The sequence below is a fragment of the Oncorhynchus kisutch genome, unplaced genomic scaffold (assembly GCF_002021735.2).
Source record: "Oncorhynchus kisutch isolate 150728-3 unplaced genomic scaffold, Okis_V2 Okis06b-Okis10b_hom, whole genome shotgun sequence".
Taxonomy (NCBI): Eukaryota; Metazoa; Chordata; class Actinopteri; order Salmoniformes; family Salmonidae; genus Oncorhynchus; species Oncorhynchus kisutch.
The window spans coordinates 7,290,292-7,307,681 of NW_022261983.1; positions in this window are offsets into that span (position 1 = coordinate 7,290,292).

Below are 17,390 nucleotides of genomic sequence, written 5' to 3' on the forward strand. Positions count from 1 at the left end.
TCATTTTGTCTGCAAATGTAATGATGGTGTTGGAGTTGTGCATGGCCACACAGTTGTGGGTGAACAGGGAGTACACAAGAGGTCTATAAGCATGCACCTCTGAGGGGCCCCCGTGTTTAGGGTGAGCGTGGCAGATGTGTTGTTGCCTACCCTCACCTCCTGGGGGCAGGCCACCAGGAAATCCATTCTCACATAGGTGTTACTTTTGTCCAGGTGGTAAAGGGCCGTGTGAAGTGCAATAGAGATTGTGTCATCTGTGGATCTGTTGGGCCGGTATGCGAATTATAGTGGGTCCAGGGTGTATGGGTTGATGGTGTTGATGTGAGCCATGACCAGCCTTTCAAATCATTTAATGGTTACATATGTGAGTTCAGCAGGGCAGTAGTTATTTAGATACATTACCTTTGTGTTCTTGGGCACAGGGACTATGGTTGTTTGCATGAAACATGTAGGTATTACAGACTGGGTCAGGGAGAGGCACCACTCCTCCAGGCTGAATGCCCACTTTAGCCCGGCACCTCCCTAGCGCAGGCACAGGTCAAACCGGGCTGTGGGAGAGCACTGGAGATCTGGTGCTTACCACGTGCACCTCTCCTTGTTGCTGCATGCCCACTTTAGCCCGGCACGTGCGGGAGGCTGGAACAGGCCACACTGGGTTCTCCTGGCGAACTGAGGATACCGTGCGAAGAGCTGGCGCGGGATTAACCAGGCCGAGGAGGCGCACTGGAGACCAGGAGCGCTGAGCCGGGACCACCCTACCTGGCTGGATACCTGTCTTTACGTGGCAGGTACGGAGAGCATATACTGCACGCACCTGGCTGTGACTTTGCACTGAAGGCACGGTGTGTAAAACCGGAAAACATGGCACTGGAACCATGACCAACTCCGCTCGCCCCGCTCGCCAACCCGTGTGCCCCCCCCCTGCCTCTCGTGCTCCCGTCTCTGCCGTACCTCCTGATCTCTCTATCTGCCTCCGCCTGTTTCCATGGCAGGCTTTTGTCGCCTGCCATGATCTCCTCCCATGTCCACCATGTCCTAAACACCCTTCTCTCCCGTGCCCAGGATCCCTTCTCCTCCTGTCCACGCTGCTTGGTCCTTCTTTGGTGGGGTGTTCTGTAACGATCGTCGTCGGAATGAGACCAAAGCGCAGCGTTGAAATTGTTCATATTTAATGTTCACAAAAAACACTCAAACTAAATAACAAACGGAGTAAACGAAAACGCTTATAGCCTACACAGATCGTTGAGTACAGTCTTAGTCTATGTGTGTCTATGTGTACGTGGGTGTGTGTGTGTGTGTGTGTGTGTGTGTGTGTGTGTGTGTGTGTGTGTGTGTGTGTGTGTGTGTGTGTGTGTGTGTGTGTGTGTGTGTGTGTGTATGCAATACATCATACTACCTTCCTCGACCGATGACTTGAAGTTGTGTCAACCCAGAAGGACCATCATTATTTGCACAGCAGGTTTTACTAAGTAGAGGCAGCCAGTGATGGTAAAAGGTCAGCTCTGATCGCTGTGTTCGCCGGTCGCGTTGAGATAAGAAACCATCCCCATAGTTTCAATGCATGTTTCCACAAAAGGTGGGAAAACTGTATTTTAAAAAAGGTGGGTAAACTGTGTTTAATTGCATTTACTCTCCACTACACCACTGGAGACAGTAAGGTATATTTGCAGTATACATACATGTTTACAGTATACATGTGGGCATTTTAACATTTGACAGTGCTATTTTCTGTTCTACTAGTATTGACCACTTCTAACTCTAGCCTGAGAGGACACATTGAGGCCTTCTGTGATGAAACCCAATCAGGTTCCTCTCATCTCGCTGTGACCAGCTCCAACTCTTGTTTTGTGTAACGAGAGCGGAGTGGACAGGCCCTGTTCATTGGTCGGTAATTAGACCACTGTGTATCATCTGAAGCATCTATACAGAGACAGGTGCGGTGTGGTTCTTTAGCCAGATGCTGATATTAGACTATATGAGGCTGCTGGAACAAATAGCTGCTGGAACGTTCTCACCTAAACCCAAATGAGTAGGCTACTCCTGTCAACCTTAAGTACTGTTAATGTGTACCACATTGACCGTTCTGGTAACCTCGGAAAATAATACTGTTTTCCCATGTAATTTGTTTTGGTTACCAAGTCTACTTTTAGTTTGTCTGTGCTTCATCAGTTCCAGACACATTATAGGGCCCTTTTCAAGTTGTCTGGCTTTCTGAGATTGAACCTCTGCATTATAATACTTTTCCCTGTCTCACTTTGAGTACCAAGCCTGCTTTCAGTTGATCAGTACTTTCATCAGTTCTACATTCATATCAGTTAAGGGTTCCAGACTCATTAATAGGCCCTATGCATCATCTGTCTCAGAATGACTTTGAGGGATACTTTTATTCTTTAATCTGGAATCAATACCAATATGGTGGGACCTACAAATCCCACCGCATGTTTTATCTCTTATGCTGTAAAAATTGTATATTCTTCTCAGTAAAGCTCTTTACTCCGCACAGTTTTTTAGTAGGAGAAATATGGCCTCTGTAACAGATTTCCTCCTCTTCGTCTGAGGAGGAGGAAGGATCGGACCACAGCGCAGCGTGGTAAGTGTTCATGATGATTTTTATTTCAAACTCGGAACACTAAACAGAAAATAACAACGTGAATTTACAAAAACCGAAACAGTACCGTGTGGCCAAAACACTCACACAGAAACAAACACCCCACAAACCCAGGCTACCTAAGTATGATTCTCAATCACGGACAACTAACAACACCTGCCTCTGATTGAGAACCATACTAGGCCGAACACAAAAACCAACATTGAAAAACAAACATAGACTGCCCACCCCAACTCACGCCCTGACCATACTAAAACAAAGAATAAATAACAGAACTATGGTCAGAACGTGACAGCCTCAAGCGATACTGAATGACCAAGACAGCTTAAAACATACAACATGAACAAACATGTTATGAGTGACAAATAGCATACATAATTATAAGTATTTTTTTAATTGGCTCTTCATTTGTTGGTGAAGGTCAACCAAACAAACAACAATCTATATGCGTCATCTATAATAGTCCTCTTTATCGAGTGGTATGGAGGGACTATGAAGCTTATGAAGCTGCTTCTTTGGTCAGGTTGAAGTGAGAATGAATGAGAGTGAAGAGAGAACAAGAGATCCTTCACCTCCTTGTCTTCTCATCTTGACCGTCACCTTGACCTCTCCACCAACCACCCACCTCGTCTGTTGCACAGTGTGCTTTTTGTTATCTCAGTAAAAAAGAATATTCATCCCAAGACCTTGAGCCATTTTCTACATGTTCACTATATGACACGTACTATATCAGTTTAGACCTGTGATGTGAAATGTGAATGCAAGTTGCGTTCATCAGATCATGCGTGATAGTGTGTATATTTGGAAGACTTAGATTATTATTAGTTGTTTTACCATAACAGGTCTTTCTTTTTCATCACGAGACAGAGATGTCATTTAAAACACAATGTTATTGTCCAAAACGACACTCAAAAGGGAGTTGATGCTCCAATGGCCTCTTTCTCTCTGTCTCTCTCTCGCATGCACACACAAAGACACACACACACGCACATGCACACACACACATGCACACACTCGTTTCACTTCAACGCTGGCCTGCCAGTTAGCCTCTGTCCATCCCTCCATCCATTCCTCTATCCGAGTTTGATTTCCTGTTTCACTTTCTGATGACTCTGACATCATAGTTGGTAGCCTGTGTTTATATTTGGAGCGAGAAATGGGGTTAAGTTGATACAGGATGGAGGCGGCCCAGGATGGAGGGGATCGGTGCTTTGTGGATTCGATAACAGATTCAAGGGTCAGTTACAATGCAATACAAGCAAGTTTCCCTGCCGACAGTGACATTTAGTTTAGTGGGCTGGCCAGCATGAGGCCTGGTCAGACATGATAATGGATACTATATAGTGACCTGTTTAAAACAATACAGACGCAGGTGATGATAGCTATTTAAAGGTAGGTTATGTTAGGAGCAGGTGATGATAGCTATTTAAAGGTAGGTTATGTTAGGAGCAGGTGATGATAGCTATTTAAAGGTAGGCTATGTTAGGAGCAGGTGATGATAGCTATTTAAAGGTAGGTTATGTAAGGAGCAGGTGATGATAGCTATTTAAAGGTAGGTTATGTTAGGAGCAGGTGATGATAGCTATTTAAATGTAGGTTATGTTAGGAGCAGGTGATGATAGCTATTTAAAGGTAGGTTATGTTAGGAGCAGGTGATGATAGCTATTTAAAGGTAGGTTATGTAAGGAGCAGGTGATGATAGCTATTTAAAGGTAGGTTATGTTAGGAGCAGGTGATGATAGCTATTTAAAGGTAGGTTATGTTAGGAGCAGGTGATGATAGCTATTTAAAGATAGGTTATGTAAGGAGCAGGTGATGATAGCTATTTAAAGGTAGGTTATGTTAGGAGCAGGTGATGATAGCTATTTAAAGGTAGGTTATGTTAGGAGCAGGTGATGATAGCTATTTAAAGGTAGGTTATGTAAGGAGCAGGTGATGATAGCTATTTAAAGGTAGGTTATGTTAGGAGCAGGTGATGATATCTATTTAAAGGTAGGTTATGTTAGGAGCAGGTGATGATATCTATTTAAAGGTAGGTTATGTTAGGAGCAGGTATTTTCCTCCATTTTTGATCATGTTTTACATACACATTAGCCAGTTTCATCATGCAATGGTTGAAATAAGTGGTATAATATTTTGGTTTGAAGGGGCAATCTGCAGTAGCAACAGTACATTGATTTTTGGTTGTATATATTAATAACACGTACCCATTGATTCTTCAAGGATATAAATGTCTCATGAGCTCAGTTCAACTGTCGTACGCCATCAGAACCCAAAATTAGTTTTTTTTACTGCAATATCTATAAACAAAGTAAATTCTAACAAATAATGTATATCCTCAAAACATGGTTAAAACTATAATTTTGATATCATGGATACTCTGGCACCCATAAAGCAACTCTGTCTGTCTCTATAGTGACTGAACCAATCTAACAGCAATATTCATTTTACAGTAGCCTATACATTTAGGTGTTTTTTTCACCATACGGTGAAACATGGTGGTGGCCGCATCATGTTGTGGGGATGTTTTGCAGCTGCAGGGACTGGGAGACTAGTCAGGATGGAGGGAAAGATGAATGGAGCAAAGTACGGAGAGATCCTTGATGAAAACCTGCTTCAGAGTGCTCAGGACCTCAGACTGGGGTGAATGTTCACCTTCCAACATGACAACAACCCTAAGCACACAGCCAAGATAATGCAGGGGTGGCTTCGGGACAAGTCTCTGAATGTCCTTGAGTGGCCCAGCCAGAGCCCAGACTTGAACCCGATCGAACATCTCTGGAGCGACCTGAGAATAGCTGTGTAGGCACACTCCTCAGCCAACCTGACAGAGCTTGATAGGATCTGCAGAGAAGAATACATGTGTGCCAAAGCTTGTAAGGCATGGATAATCTACTGTGGGCAACTAGCCATGCCCTGCACGGCATGTTTGTGTCCATCATCATCTCTGACTGCACCGCAGAAGCCAAGGACAAATGATGGGTTGTGATCGTACAGTTGTGCTTCTACACTTACTGGTGCATACTCATACACACACTGACGCACACACACACACACACACACAGACACACACACACACATTAATGAATGATGTGGTAGCAGTGGGCACCATAAAGGGTTATTAGTTATTCAATGACCTGTCATCTATATCAAAACTGGGTCACACAATGTGTAGTGACACAGGCTGAATACGGCATTATACTATCGTCTGTCATTACCTGCAGAGCTCATATATATACAGCGGGGAAGTGGAGAAATACAACTGAAAGATATGTTTAACCTCAAAGGCCAGTCAACTGAGCAATCTGACAATGTCTGTCACTGAAGGATGCTGACAAGTGATACATCAGGAGTTCCCACACCCAAATGTCAGCATGTTCACTGGCCAGTGTGGCTGAGCGTCACCATCCTCTTACCACCAGCCTCCCCTTGGCTCGCAATTTACTGAACCATTCCGGCACAATGGAGCCTTGCTGGGTGAACCAGTTCTTGATTGTTCTGGACCTATTTCCCCACTTTAATAAAGTTAATTATGTAATTAACTTTGTGTGCTCCCTGGTGTTAGTAGATTTGTTGTGATGATGCTGTCAGTATCAAAAGGATAGGCTTAGTAGAGGGGTCCAGTGTTTCAGCACTGTGCTTAATGGTAAACGTATTGTATGGAGTGGTAGTTACTGTATTGTTCAACCCAACCTTACCCTTCGGTGGCATTAAACAACAATATATTGACCTATATAGCTTGTTTGGACAAAGGAACTGGACCATGATTGGTTCTGCAGCATGTTGTGATGACATACTGTTCAGTGACCATGAGGAAAATGCAGGCTAGTGGGAAAAGGGCTTCCTGGTGAAAATTGGCATTGCCAGCTGAAGCAGGTGTTGGCAGATGGGCACCAACTGTATCACAGACTGATGTTAAGGTTTGAGATGTACTGAGTTGTGAAATTCTTGTTCATTTTGTGTTTATTATGCACCTTTCAAAGGGTTTTACCTTTTACAAAGTCCAAGTTATATAACCAATGAATAATGCATTGACAAAGTAATGTCCTCTGTGCTGAGTAAAACATGACTGTTTCCAGGTGAATGTCCTGTTGACTTCAAAACAGCAGGTTAGAAGTAGAACTGGGTCAGAGTGAATGGATGGGGGAGAGAAGTGTTATAATGCCCCCCAGTCAGTCTAGTCACTGTTCCAGGGCTACAGAGCAGAGGATTCATCACCCCACTGCCCCAGATTCAGGAGGAGGACCTCATACTGAGCCAGTCATCAACCTGCGTGGATGGAGTTAGACAATCAGTCATGGTGAAGTCCTGGTGGCGTTCATGAATTCGTTTATGAATTCGTTTCCACAGAGGACTCAAAGTAAGGTAGTGCACCCTGTGGCTGTCTCCATGGTGACAGTGAGTTGGACGGTGGCTGCCATGTGCCGTTGCTAAGCATTGGCTTAGTTCTCGTCTCCTCTGTTCATTAGCAAGTCATATTACCATGGCTTATGGGTTGGGTTTTTGGAGAACATACATTTGGAAAGTATTTAGACCCCTTGACTTTTTTCCATATTTTATTACATTACAGCCTCATTCTAAAATGTATTCAATTGTTTTATTTTCTCATCAATCTACACACAATACCCCATAATGACAAAACAAAAACAGGTTTGCAGAAATGTTAGCTAATTTATTAAAATAAAAAAAACTGCAATATCACATTTACATAAATATTCAGACCCTTTACTTAGTACTTTGTTGAAGGAGTTACAGCCTCGAGTCTTCTTGGGTGACGCTACAAGCCTTAAAGGGTCTCCAAATAACTCACAGGATATGACATCAAAGCTTTTCCAGCTCATCAATGGCTGCCACTGTGTACAGTACATGTCCACCTGTTTAAGTAAAGCCCTTTAGCGTGGTTATAATGCCATGAATCCTGTCCCACTGTCGCAGTAAGGTCTCCATTTAATAGCTAATGTTCTTAATAATAACCAAGCCAGAGGAAGAGGGCTAAAACCCTACTTTCTGAACACCGTCATTGTCTTGGGTGTTCTAGTGCAGCAGGTTGGTCAGACAGACACAGCTACTGGGCTCAGTATAATGGCCAGTAAGACGTAGTGGTGGGAGCTAACCGCTAACAGGTCATTTCTCTATCAGCGGAGTGACACCACACTTGCAAAGGAACAGCCCAGCTAGCACATTTGGTTCCTTGGAAGTTGTGGGAATGTAGATGTTTTGTTTCCCGTTGGTTCTGGGAACGAAGCCATAAGTTTCCTGACTGGTAAAACTGAAAGCTATTTACACGTTCTGAGGACGGAAGTGAAAAATGTACCTGTTCTGGGAAAGTACATGTTTAGGCTGCAGGAAGGTTCTGAAAACGTTTAGCTATGGTTCCCTGAAAATGTTACTGGGAAGTTTTATTAACGATCTGAGAAAGGAAATTCTAAAACTTTTACTGAATGTTTCAATAACACTATTAATAACACTGATCATTTAGTTTGGGTAATCTGTTTTTAACTCAAAGCACCAATTCATCTGCTTAGGCATTAACCATCCAAACACTTTCTTTTGTGGCAAGACGTCAGTGAGATTCCAACCTGTGATCTTCTGTTCTTTATCCATGGAATTAGTCCACTGTGCCACCAGGATGGAGCTACTGTAGCATGCTGTTTCTTTATCCATGGGATTAGTCCACTGTGCCACCAGGATGGAGCTACTGTAGCATGCTGTTTCTTTATCCATGGGATTAGTCCACTGTGCCACCAGGATGGAGCTACTGTAGCATGCTATGTAGCATGCTATTTAATGGGCCCACACACCTGAACACAGTTAACAAGATAGAGGATAGAGGCAGGATGGTGACGCTGAGAACGTGAGTATCAAGAATGGTCCATCACCCAAAGGACATCCAACCAACTTGACACGACTGTGGGAAGCATTGGAGTCAACATTGGCCAGCATCCCTGTGGAAGGCTTTTGACACCTGGCAGAGTCCAGGCCCCGAAGAATTGAAGCTGTTCTGAGGGTTAAAGGGAGTGCAACTCAATATTAGGATGCTGACCAATGGTGACTCCAATGCTTCCCACAGTTGTGTCAAGTTGGCCGGATGTTGTTTGGGTGGTGGACCATTCTTGATACAGATGGGAAACTGTTGAGCGTTAAAAAAACAGCAGCATTGCAGTTCTTGACACACTTAAACCAGTGTGCCTGGCATTTACTAACAACCCCATTCAAAGTTATTTAAATGTTGTGTCTTGCCCATTCACCCTCTGAATGGCACCCATACATAATTTATGTCTCAATTGACTCAAGGCTTAAAAATCCTTCTTTAACCTGTCTCCTCCCCTTCATCTACACTGATTGAAGTGGATTCAATAGGTGAAATCAATAAGCGATCACAGCTTTCACCTGGTCAGTCTATGACATGGAAAGAGCAGGTGTTCCTAATGTTTTGTACACTTAGTGTACATTTATGAAAATGTTTGTAAGAGAGAACATCCTCTCTGCATCTGGGCCTAGGGAGACTCCACTGAACTTTCTCTGTCTCTCTCAGCCCACACACACAAGTGTTTCACACACAGAGACTGGCAGCAACCTGACGTTAAACCCACAGGTGAAAAGAGAAAGAGTCTGATATCAGCTGCTTTGCATTTGGCACGTTCAGAACTGAATTTGTCTCTGCTTTGATGGGTGCTGGCAGGGGTGGGCATTCCGCACGTGTCACATTTACCGTAGGCATGATTGGCTTATGAGTCACTCTGAATATTTCTCTCTGGCATGCTCTCTCTTTCCCCATAACACACTCAGTTATTGTTAGTCCTCTAAGACTCAGCCAATGAGTCAGTCCTGCGTCCCAGTCTATTTACTCTCATTTTATTCTGATTACAGAGTCAGTTTAATTAGAGAGCTAAACATAGACAGGTACCCTTCAGAACCTGGGCATTTTGGTTGTTTTTATAGTAGAACCTGTAAGAATACAAATGGGCACACAAGGATACATTGAGTGAATTAATTGGAAATACAAATCTTGAAAAGGAAAAATATGTATAAAAATGCAGTTTAAATTCCATTGGCCTATCCACACAAATATCACATGTGGATAGCAATAAAACATAAACATTTAAATACTGGTTCAAAAAACAGACAAATAAAACAATATACCCCTTACCCATATCTGTAAAAAAGAGAACCAATCTAAAAAAACAAACATGATACAATTCTTGGATCCCAGTGATTAACGATATGACTCTTCGGTCCTCAACATATGACCCTTAACTCACGTCACTCTCTCTCAGTTTGATGCGTCAGTGAAGAGTGTTGTCTGAAACATCAAACAGGGTAGCAATAGATCTTTACTCCATGAACTGGATTCAACTGGCTTTCTAGGTGCACATCATAAACAACCAAGATCATTACATTAATATGGGTTACATCAATAATGTGATATCATATCTTCCCAAACCAAGCCAGTCAGCTCTGACACAGTTTTCATCCAAAGACCATATAAACTACTGAATCACTTTCACAAACACTCAAAATAGGGTTTGAAAATAATAGATTCTCAATGAACAAAGTGTCCTCGGCTCACTGTCTAAGACACTCAATGAACAAAGTGTCCTCGGCTCACTGTCTAAGACACTCAATGAACAAAGTGTCCTCGGCTCACTGTCTAAGACACTCAATGAACCAAGTGTCCTCGGCTCACTGTCTAAGACACTCAATGAACAAAGTGTCCTCGGCTCACTGTCTAAGACACTCAATGAACAAAGTGTCCTCGGCTCACTGTCTAAGACACTCAATGAACAAAGTGTCCTCGGCTCACTGTCTAAGACACTCAATGAACAAAGTGTCCTCGGCTCACTGTCTAAGACACTCAATGAACAAAGTGTCCTCGGCTCACTGTCTAAGACACTCAATGAACAAAGTGTCCTCGGCTCACTGTCTAAGACACTCAATGAACAAAGTGTCCTCGGCTCACTGTCTAAGACACTCAATGAACAAAGTGTCCTCGGCTCACTGTCTAAGACACTCAATGAACAAAGTGTCCTCGGCTCACTGTCTAAGACACTCAATGAACAAAGTGTCCTCGGCTCACTGTCTAAGACACTCAATGAACAAAGTGTCCTCGGCTCACTGTCTAAGACACTCAATGAACAAAGTGTCCTCGGCTCACTGTCTAAGACACTCAATGAACAAAGTGTCCTCGGCTCACTGTCTAAGACACTCAATGAACAAAGTGTCCTCGGCTCACTGTCTAAGACACTCAATGAACAAAGTGTCCTCGGCTCACTGTCTAAGACACTCAATGAACAAAGTGTCCTCGGCTCACTGTCTAAGACACTCAATGAACAAAGTGTCCTCGGCTCACTGTCTAAGACACTCAATGAACAAAGTGTCCTCGGCTCACTGTCTAAGACACTCAATGAACAAAGTGTCCTCGGCTCACTGTCTAAGACACACAATGAACAAAGTGTCCTCGGCTCACTGTCTAAGACACTCAATGAACAAAGTGTCCTCGGCTCACTGTCTAAGACACTCAATGAACAAAGTGTCCTCGGCTCACTGTCTAAGACACTCAATGAACAAAGTGTCCTCGGCTCACTGTCTAAGACACTCAATGAACAAAGTGTCCTCGGCTCACTGTCTAAGACACTCAATGAACAAAGTGTCCTCGGCTCACTGTCTAAGACACTCAATGAACAAAGTGTCCTCGGCTCACTGTCTAAGACACTCAATGAACAAAGTGTCCTCGGCTCACTGTCTAAGACACTCAATGAACAAAGTGTCCTCGGCTCACTGTCTAAGACACTCAATGAACAAAGTGTCCTCGGCTCACTGTCTAAGACACTCAATGAACAAAGTGTCCTCGGCTCACTGTCTAAGACACTCAATGAACAAAGTGTCCTCGGCTCACTGTCTAAGACACTCAATGAACAAAGTGTCCTCGGCTCACTGTCTAAGACACTCAATGAACAAAGTGTCCTCGGCTCACTGTCTAAGACACTCAATGAACAAAGTGTCCTCGGCTCACTGTCTAAGACACTCAATGAACAAAGTGTCCTCGGCTCACTGTCTAAGACACTCAATGAACAAAGTGTCCTCGGCTCACTGTCTAAGACACTCAATGAACAAAGTGTCCTCGGCTCACTGTCTAAGACACTCAATGAACAAAGTGTCCTCGGCTCACTGTCTAAGACACTCAATGAACAAAGTGTCCTCGGCTCACTGTCTAAGACACTCAATGAACAAAGTGTCCTCGGCTCACTGTCTAAGACACTCAATGAACAAAGTGTCCTCGGCTCACTGTCTAAGACACTCAATGAACAAAGTGTCCTCGGCTCACTGTCTAAGACACACAATGAACAAAGTGTCCTCGGCTCACTGTCTAAGACACACAATGAACAAAGTGTCCTCGGCTCGCTGTCTAAGACACACAATGAACAAAGTGTCCTCGGCTCACTGTCTAAGACACTCAGAGGAAATGGAAAGTATTTTTATCATCCGAGGTCAGACGCAGAAAAGTATAATGAATAAGTGCTTCTGGTTGAAGTGAATGATTTCCAGACCCTATTGAATTGGTTCATTTTATAGTGGTATAAAGTGACCATGTGTAACGGTTGTCGTCTGGAGAAAGAGAGGAGGACCAATGGGCAGCGTGGTAAGGGTCCATTATTTTAATAAAACAACTGAACACTGAACGAAACAACAAAACCGACAAACGAACAGTCTTGTAGGTGCCGAAAACCACTAAACAGAAAATACACACCCACAACCAAAATGGGGAAAACAGGCTACCTAAGTATGATTCTCAATCAGAGATAACGATTGACAGCTGCCTCTGATTGAGAACCATACCAGGCCAAACACAGAAATACAACAAAGAAAAAGACCATAGACTACCCACCCCAACTCACACCCTGACCAAACTAACACAAAGACATAATAAAGAACATAGACTACCCACCCCAACTCACACCCTGACCAAACTAACACAAAGACATAATAAAGAACATAGACTACCCACCCCAACTCACACCCTGACCAAACTAACACAAAGACATAATAAAGAACATAGACTACCCACCCCAACTCACACCCTGACCAAACTAACACAAAGACATAATAAAGAACATAGACTACCCACCCCAACTCACACCCTGACCAAACTAACACAAAGACATAATAAAGGAACTAAGGTCAGAACGTGACATCATGCTGAGACAGGATGTTACAGTAGGTTTTTATTAAAAGAAGACATTGGCAAGGAGGCACTGAGGGATGTTACAGAACACAACAATTCCACATAGATATTTCAGATATAACAATTTGTACTTTATGTATTGAGTATCATTGTTTTGTATGTATCTAAATGTTTGGTACTGTAGCTTAAAGCTTGTTTCCATAATACTATAGTGACAATTCCGATTAAATTCATTAAAAGGCCGTTTTTATGTATCTGTAACCATTACATCACCTTTCAAGATGTCAAATCAAAACTGCGATAGTAGTACCCTCTGTGTCCAGTAAAGATCTGGCAGAGCGAAAAGGTGTTACCCTGGTCAGAACAGCTGATGTCATCGTAGCCTGTTCCACCTGTAGAGGAGAATATCCTTGTGACTCGGGGCAAGACAGAACAGAAGTGTGACCATAGAAAACAGATTGGGCTGTTCACACCTTCACAAATAAAAGTGGAATTGCTTCCTTCCTTGTCTTCAAAGTAGAGTCGAAACGGTAGCAAAACTTCCCAAACTCCTTGGCTCGAGAAAACCCATTTGCACACCGCTTCTGAGCCGGTCCTTGCGACAACCCTCAGTAGAAGACAGTTATTTCATGCATAATTACCATGATATCAGATTGAAACAAAGTAAATTATAAGAAAACATTCCTATTTGTCTGGAAAGTAAATGGGAGTGACCTCCAGTATGGCCTGTCAGTCACCAGTCACCTCAGTCCCCAGGAAGATGAGAAGGATGCAGAGAAGAAAAGATGCAGTCATGACTCCCATGATGAGCAGACAATGGTGGTGGTCTGGTGGTCTCACTACACTTCTTTTCATGTGCAGGGTTACACCAACACTGTGTGTTACTTATGGATTCATGTGCAATATAAATGTTCATTACGAAAGATATGCATGGTTATTTCACTTCTACGATGTTTTGAGAGTTCCGGGTGCAAATCAATTGTATCTATTTGTGGCATACATGCTCTGTTATTAGTAAAACAGCAAGATCCTTGCCAAAGTCGGCAGATAGAAGCTGAGCTGCTCCTCCCTAGAAGAGTGTGGAGAGTTCAGCTGTCTTCTCAGTCGACCTGTAGGTCCTGTTAAACAGAAATGTGGGGAAATGGTGCTAGACATATCACCTGCAAGGCATGTTTGTGTGGCACAGATCAGTTATTGGGATCTGTAATGTCATTGTGTGCAATGTGACCTTACTCTACCCAATGCAATGCAATGTTTTACTTGAGTGAATCAAGCATTTTGTATCAACAACATGTTTTAAACTTGCACAATTACACTACATGACTAAAAGTATGTGGACACCTGCTCGTCGAACATCTCATTCCAGAATCATGGGCATTAATATGAAGTTGGTCCCCTTTTTGCTGCTATAACTGCCTCAACTCTCCTGGGAAGGCTTTCCACTAGATGTTGGAACATTGCTGTTATAACAGCCTCCACTCTTCTGGGAAGGCTTTCCACTAGATGTTGAAACATTGCTGCAGGGGGGACTTGCTTCCATTCAGCCACAAGATCATTAGTGAGGTCGGTCACTGATGTTGGGCGATTAGGGCTGGCTCACAGTCCGCATTCTAATTCATCCCAAAGGTGTTCGATGGGGTTGATGCCAGAGCTCCATGCAGGCCAGTCAAGTTCTTCCACACTGATATCGACAAACCATTTTTTTATGGACCTCGCTTTGTGCACGGGAGCATTGTCATGCTGGAAGCACAGAAGCGTCTAGAATGTCATTGCATGCTGTAGCGTAATTCATCACTCCAGAGAACGCATTTCCACTACTCCAGAGTCCAATGGCAGCGAGCTTTACAGCTCTCCAGCCGACGCTTGACATTGTGCATGGTGATCTTAGGCTTGTGTGCGGCTGCTCAGCCATGGAAACCCATTTCATTGAACTCCCGAGGAACAGTTCATATGCTGACGTTGCTTCCAGAGACAGTTTGTAACTTGGTAGTGAACGGTCCCGTTCTGTGAGCTTGTGTGGTCTACCACTTCCTGGTTGAGACGTTGTTACTCCTAGACATTTCAACTTCACAATAACAGCACTTACAGTTGACCGGGGAAGCTCTAGCGGGGCATAAATTTGATGAACTGACCTACGACAGTGCCACGTTGAAAGTCACTGAGCTCTTCAGTAAGGCCATTCCACTGCCATGTTTGTCTATGAAGATTGCATGGCTGTGTGCATATCTGTCAGCAACAGGTGTGGCTGAAATATCAGAATCCACTAATTTTAAGGGTTGTCCACATACTTTTGTACAGTGCAATCGGAGTGTATTTAAAACCTGTCACTTTTCCACAATTTCTTACGTTATAACCTTATTCTAAAATGATTAAATTCAAATATTTCCTTATCAATCTACACACAATACCGCATAACGACAAAGCGAAAACAGGTTTTTAGATATTTTTGCTCATTTATAAAAAATATAAAAAAACAGACACCTTATTTACGTAAGTATTCAGACCCATTGCTATGAGACTTGAAATTGAGCTCAGGTGCATCCTGTTTCCATTGATCATCCTTGAGATGTTTCTACAACTTAATTGGAGTCCTCCTGTGCTAAATACAATTAATTGGACATGATTTGGAAAGGCATACACCTGTCTATATAGGGTCCCACAGTTGACATTGCATGTCAGAGCAAAAACCAAGCCATGAGGTCAAAGGAATTGTCCGTAGCGATCCGAGACAGGATTGTGTTGAGGCACAGATCTGGGGAAGGGTACTAAAAAATGTCTGCAGCATTGAAGGTCCCCAAGAACACAGTGGCCTCCATCATTCTTGGAAGAAGTTTGGAACCACCAAGACACTTTCTAGAGCTGGCCACCCAGCCACACTGAGCAATCGGGGGAGAAGGGCCTTGGTCAGGGAGGAGACCAAGAACCCGATGGTCACTCTGACAGAGCTCCAGAGTTTCTCTGTGGAGATGGGAGAACATTCCAGAAGGACAACCACCTATGCAGAACTCCAACAAACAGGCCTTTATGGTAGAGTGGCCAGACGGAAGCAACTCCTCAGTAAAAGGCACATGACAGTCCACTTGGAGTTTGCCAAAAGGCACCTAAAGGACACTCAGACCTTGAGAAACAATATTCTCTGGTCTGATGATCTACAGAGAAGATTGAGAAGATATGCAGAGAAGAAAGGGGAGAAACTCCCCAAATACAGGTGTGCCACGATTGTAGCCTCATACCCATGAGGTGCCAAAGGTGCTTCAACAAAGTACTGAGTAAAGGGTCTGAATACTTATGTAAAGAATTCTGACAGACAGACAGACAGACAGACAGACAGACAGACAGACAGACAGACAGACAGACAGACAGACAGACAGACAGACAGACAGACAGACAGACAGACAGACAGACAGACAGACAGACAGACAGACAGAGACAGAGAGACAGACCGAGACAGAGAGAGACAGTGAGAGACAGACAGACTTTTTCGTAGGCTGGGGTATCTCCACTAACAAGACATGTGGAAGAACATTTATTGCCTGGCTGTGTGTGGAACAATGCTCCCCACTGTGGATGACCAGCTCCACCAGACACGCATCAGGAATCCAACTCCAAACCCTCAATGGGGCTATTGTAGATTCCAGCCCAGTAAAGCAAATAAGAAAAAATAAGAGCATACCAGTAGCAAGTAAAGTACTCCAGGGAGAATTGATTTGCATAATTAATGGAAAATTGGCATCCAACTGTACCCCAGTGGATGATACTGAGTTACACTCAAAGACCCATGTCAAATCAAGGAATGTACCTTCCTCCTCAGCGACAGCTAATTAGCAACACAAACTATTTCAGTCTGGTAGCTGTCAAACTATTTTGATGCAAAAACAACATCTTGCATTTTCAAGGATGAACAAAAGATTTGTTAATTTACAAAAGACATGACTGATACGGTGATGTAAGACTGTAAATACCATCAATTCCTACCAGAATAGATTACAATGTTGTTGCTGTCTCTATAATGATGTTGCTGTCTCTATAATGTTGTTGCTGTCTGTATAATGTTGTTGCTGTCTGTATAATGTTGTTGCTGTCTCTATAATGTTGTTGCTGTCTCTATAATGTTGTTTCTGTCTCTATAATGTTGTTGCTGTCTCTGTAATGTTGTTGCTGTCTCTATAATGTTGTTGCTGTCTGTGTGCATTGATCATTTGTATAGTATTGTGTGTGAACCCAAGGAAGAGTAGTTGTTGCTCCAGCTGAAGGGGATCCAAATGAACAAGTTTGTTAGACTGAGGCATATATAACAACTTATCATGGACACATCTATTTCATTCTGGTCTCATTGTCACCCATTCTACCTCTTTCTCCTTATCTTACTCCTCTGCGAGTGCATGACATGAAGAGCGCACAACACGTGTCTTTCCAATTCCCATCAAGTGGCATAAAATTGTGCAGGCACACGATTCTGAAATTACCCTTTACATTTCTCATTGGAATAATAATCTTCATTTCTCAGAACAAGAATAGACTGACAAGTTTCAGAAGAAAGTCTTTGTTTCTGGACATTTTGAGCCTGTAATCGAACCCACAAATGCTGATGCTCCAGAT